Source organism: Pteropus vampyrus, unplaced genomic scaffold (genome assembly GCF_000151845.1).
Source record: "Pteropus vampyrus isolate Shadow unplaced genomic scaffold, Pvam_2.0 Scaffold254, whole genome shotgun sequence".
Classification (NCBI taxonomy): domain Eukaryota; kingdom Metazoa; phylum Chordata; class Mammalia; order Chiroptera; family Pteropodidae; genus Pteropus; species Pteropus vampyrus.
This window is the reverse complement of record NW_011889035.1, coordinates 1635073-1640586: the sequence shown is the minus strand read 5'-3', so window position 1 is coordinate 1640586 and position 5514 is coordinate 1635073. Positions and strand designations below refer to the sequence as shown.

General features: G+C 35.4%; 1 pseudogene; it reads left to right on the top strand.

Moving 5' to 3' along the window:
* The first annotated feature begins 158 nt into the window (after positions 1-158).
* LOC111729258 lies at positions 159-3065 on the top strand (annotated as a pseudogene).
* Positions 3066-5514: the final 2449 nt, after the last annotated feature.

The following is a 5514-nucleotide window of genomic DNA, read 5'->3' as shown; positions in this document are numbered from 1 at the left end:
GGTTGCTTTAGTTAGAAGAACTTCAGCACTTTAATCTGTAGATTCCCATAGTATTCCAGTAAAGGAGTTTATAAGTTTTAGACGTGCGTTGGTATGATATATTCCTGTTACAGGAAAATCAATCTGTTACTATATTTTCTTCACAGATGACATATAAAATGTTAAATACAATTATAGCTTGTATTAGTCATCTAGGACTAAAGCTTTTGTCCAGTAAGCCTTAATTGGACCACGAGTAGACATATGGTTGACATTCAGGGAACCACATTCTTAGAATCAATAGTTACGGTTAACGCTTACTCATTCATTCTTAAAATCATTTGCCCACTCCCCTCAAAAATGAAATCTTCATTTTAAAGTCATCTGCTAAGAAGTAATTTTTTATTTAACTTAATTAAATCTAACACCACTAGACCATTTAATTTTCTTGGTTTACTGTTGAGTTTGAGTTGGATTTTTATTCATTTATTTTTTACGTATTTATTTTTTTGTTGGATTTTTGAAAGCTCTCTTTTTCTCTGCTCAGCTGGCTACAGTGCGGAGACTACTTTCTGAAAAGGCCACTCATGTGAACACTAGAGATGAAGATGAATATACCCCTCTTCATCGAGCAGCCTACAGTGGACACTTAGATGTTGTCCGTGAGCTGATTGCACAAGGAGCAGATGTTCATGCAGTGACCGTGGATGGTTGGACACCCCTACACAGTGCTTGTAAGTGGAATCATACTAGAGTAGCTTCTTTCTTACTTCAACATGACGCAGATATCAATGCCCAAACAAAAGGCCTCTTGACCCCCTTACATCTTGCTGCTGGGAACAGAGACAGCAGAGATACCCTAGAGCTCCTCCTGATGAACCGCTACATCAAACCAGATCTGAAAAACAACTTGGAAGAAACTGCACTTGACATCGCCAGGAGGTCAAGTATCTATCACTACCTCTTTGAAATTGTGGAAGGCTGCACAAATTCTTCACCTCGGTCTTAAAGGTTCTAATCATTTTTTTAAGTTTCTAAGTACCAGTGCCTCCTTTGTGTGAGATGTGAAAAATCCTCGTAATATAAAATTGATGTCTAAAGTCTTACAACAGAAATTCAGTGGTACTCATGATATCCTTCCAAGTGAATTGCCTGACCTTGATGTCAAAATCTATTTGAAAGTTGTTTGTATATATCTTTAATGATTTCTGCAGAGTGTGTGATTTTTTTATCAGAAATAATTTTAACTATACTTAAAAACTTATCACGGGTTGTAGAGAAAACTGATATTTTTGGTGCTGATCCAAGAAAAATGTATTTTTAAATATTCCCCATCCTGGATCTTTGTTGAGTATTTAGTATACTGACATATTTTTGTAAAGTAAGATAACTCAGAATTTAAAAGTCTTCAACATACTGGTGCAGTCAGCTGTCTTCTCTGTGTTACAATAGCCATTTGCTTTCATTTTAAACTGTAAGAACTAACGTATTATAGTGACTTGAATATTCATAAGTTAAAAACCATCAATAAATTAGATCTTTGTCTTGTAGAACCTAAACCATTTTCAGGAAAGTAGCTAACTTTCCTGTTTAGTTTGTGTTTAGTCCATGAATGTTATATACTGCCTCCCCTACCACAATTCTCACAATCCTGTGGATAGTCCTACCTCACCCTGGTCCACCAACATAATCCTTATTCTACTGGTGAGTCAGCATGACCTTTTAAACATGCACGCAACTGTACCTTGGTCCTAGAGATCATAATACATCTGCTGTACAGCTCCCTAATCCTCCTGATTTGGGCACTGCTCATAAAGTCTTCAAGTTCACAGGAAGTGTTGGTTTTCCAGGGTCCTCATTTTACATAAACCATACAAAGGCAAAGTGACAAGGGAGAAGGAATTCTAAGAGTGAGGAGATGTTTATTATATTAGGGCTAGAACCACAAAGTGGCTCAGGCTTTTTTAAAAATCAACAGTAGATAGTGACAAAAGCATAACTACAAATATCAAAAAAATAAAAGTTTCGAACAATGAAAAAAAGGCATGAATTTTTTTTTTACCTGTATGTATTTTCTTTGCATCCATAGTATATTTATTCATTCAGCATACATTTATTTATCATCTATTCTCTCAGTCTCTCCAGCAGTGGTTTTCTATTGACTAGTTCCTCTGTGACTATTCCCAAAGAGTTTTCTCTTCTCAGCACCAGAACTATATCACATTAGAAAAGGAGAACCAAACCAGTGGCTCTTCTCTTCAGTTATATTTTTAAAATGTCCACCAAGGTTTGTCTCTTTTGAACCAGCCCTTGTGACCCAATTACCCTAGACTAAGGAATGTTATTTCATCAAATATGTGTGGAGATTTTTAGGTTAGAACAAAATCGGATCATCTCAGAAAGGTTATAGATGATATATGCACTGAATCATTGTGACAAACAGGATCTCAAGAGTTAGGAGAGCTTCATTTATTTTTGATCTCTGTCTAGGAGATGCCTGGGTTTCAGAGTATCAATATATGATACAAGGGTTTTGGCAGAAAGTGAGAGGTTGCTTTCTGTTTGACCTGGCCCAATTTAGTGATACCAAATGAAAGGTACAGCTGATAGACAGTGATGGTAGAATAGGACCCCATCTACCCCAGTAGACTGCTGAACAAGGCTGCCTAGTTATCTGAAAGTCACAGAGCCCATGGCTCCTTTCTTAATTGGTAATGAGTTGCATTCATGATTTTATGTAAGCCTTCCACTTAAGTATGAAGCCAAAGGAGCCACCTTATTTCTGATCAGGAACTGAGATGTGATTACTCTCTTATTTTCAGGCCTCAACGCTCAACCAGTGCATGGAAATCCCTTCCATCCCTGAGGGCAGAATTTATATTGTTTGGTTCTTTTATACTTTCCTTAGTATTTATTAAACTTCTCTACAGAAGGCATTGACTAATCATACTTTTGACTATATTACTTATCTGTACTTTCTTGTTTGCTTAAGAAGGCAAAATAGCTCAGTTTTGCAAACAAAATCTTCTCTAATCTTAGAGTTTATTCACAGACTTCTTAAAAAATAAAATCTATGTTTTTCATAACTAATGGCTTAATTGTGATTAACTTATATGCTTGAAGAAGAGGTGACTTTTTGTCATTGTTCAAAGAATACATTGTTAATTCATAAGGCCCAGAGTGAAATTAGTTGGCTTTGTTTTTTTTAATCTTAAATACACTTCTCCTGGGACCCTCCTAGCCTACAACCTACCACAATGATGGGATTTAGAGTATTTATACTATGGATGTGAAAGCATCTATTTATTTCGATTCATTGTCTTCTATTATCACATCTGTGACTATGCTAAAAGATCATGGTCAAAAGAGGCACAGAGAAGTAACACTTGCTCTGAGACGTATGTCCCATACCAAAATGAAACCTCTGGATCAGTTCTTGATTCCTGATCCACACATGTACTATAATCACCCTGAAATGGCTCTAGGAATTTATAGAACTGCTTTGGCTCAGGTAGGTACAAAAACAGTGATTATGCTTTTCCTGTAATTAGTTTATCATGGGATGCTCTAGTCTCTCTGTAGGATTATCAGGTGACCATTCAACTTGTACAATATGACATGCTTCCTCTAAAGGAAATTTAAGGTCTCTGTTTATTAAGTTCAGAAGTCAGTAAACTAAGAAGGATTGAGTGTAACCTACTGATGTTTAAATTCCTGAAAATTTCCCTTTAAACCCCTAAAATTTCACTTCAGGAACCTAAGTAGAAATTATCTAAATCAGTGCTATCACGAAACATAATGCAAGCCACATGTCTAATCTCTAGCTTTTTCTAGTAGCCACATTAAAACAAAAACAGGTGAAATTAATTTTAATAATACAAATTATTTAACCTACAAATCCAAAATATTCATTTTAATATGAGATAAGTGTTTAAAAATTATTGAGATATTTTACTCTTTTTGATAGTATTAGTCTTCAAAATACAGTATGTATTTTATGGCACACCTCAATGCTGTTGGCTGCTTTATTGAACAGCACAGGTCCAGGTGCCTGAAACATTCCCTGGAGGCATAGCACAATAAATACTTAGGAGGAAGAGTATTAAACTTTGAGCCAGACACATTTGGGTTCAAATCTTGATGGCCACCTTTGTGCCCCTTTTGGCAAATAATCTTCGTTTTCTCATGTATAAAGTGGAGATAAGATCAACCTTGTTATAGTTTTGTAAGGAATGAGCCATAATGTGTATACATGTACTCAAAACAAAATGATATTCTTTACCCAGCATTTCAGCAGAAATGCCCTTCTTGTTTTAGGTAGTTAGATCCTTGCAGATGACCAAAGTCATCCCTTTTATATTCCTGTACATAGTTCCTTTCATGACTTTTCAGTAAACTATGCAACATAGAGCTGCTTTCAAGAATCCAAACACCTCTGTGCCTAGAAAAAATACCTACTACATCTTCAAAAGTCCCTCCCAGGTGGCAAAGGTCTCCAACAGAAAAAAAAAAAAGTAAAACAAAGTAAAAGAATTTCAGCAAATGATTACATGAATTTAAAGGATATGAGATTCCAAGAGAAATTGTATTTCCAGAATGGATCCAGGACCTTGCAGCTGACTTATCGCTCATTCTACGTGTGGCTTCTCAATACCTATCAAAAAGTTGCTCTTTAAATTCATACCTAATTTTCTCCCCTTTTCAGAATGGGTCTCATTAACACTGAGCAAATGGAATAAAAACACAAAAACATTCATTTTTGGCTTATCACTTTAATTATCCAATCAAATTCAAGTAAATCTAATAGTTCTTGCAATGAATTTAATGACATTTCTATGACCATGACCACCAGAGGATCTCAGAGTAGCAGGGTTTGTAGGCCAGAAAATCTGCTTAATGACTTACATAGCTTATAAAAATCTAAAAGCAAGCTGTTACTTAATTTGTTTTCTTCCTTTCCTTTCTATTATAATACCTTCAGCATTTCAGCTCTACTAGATATATAGTACTTGAAAATCAGAAAAACATCATTGGAGAATTAATGTGAGTTTATAAGGAGCACTGTCTCCTGAGCAGTCATTTAGAGTTTCATTTTCAGATACAGCTGCCTTAAACAGGCAATTTTTAGCAATCCAAAAAATGAGAAAGTAAGCCCGCCATTATTTAAAAAAATCAGTTGCCTATCAGGTTTTTCCAGAATTTAATAATTAAAATAAAAAACATATCCTGATTGAAAGGATCAACTCTAGGACCAAGACGTAACTGCACTGTGGGAATAATACTAAGACTTAATACGAATATCAAATCTTTCAGGGCACATACCAGGAAAAACAAGCACTAGAGTTCATATTTGCTTTCATGTGTTTTTGCATATTTCTTATTTCAAGATATGCAAAGCTTGTTAAGAGAATCCATTATTTGGCAATGAAGAGGTTTTTGAGTCCATTTAGTAAGGTAATCGTATGTCAGGGTTTCTCACACTATTGACATTGGAGCCAAACAGTTCTTTGTTGTGGGGGCATCCTTGGCAGCACT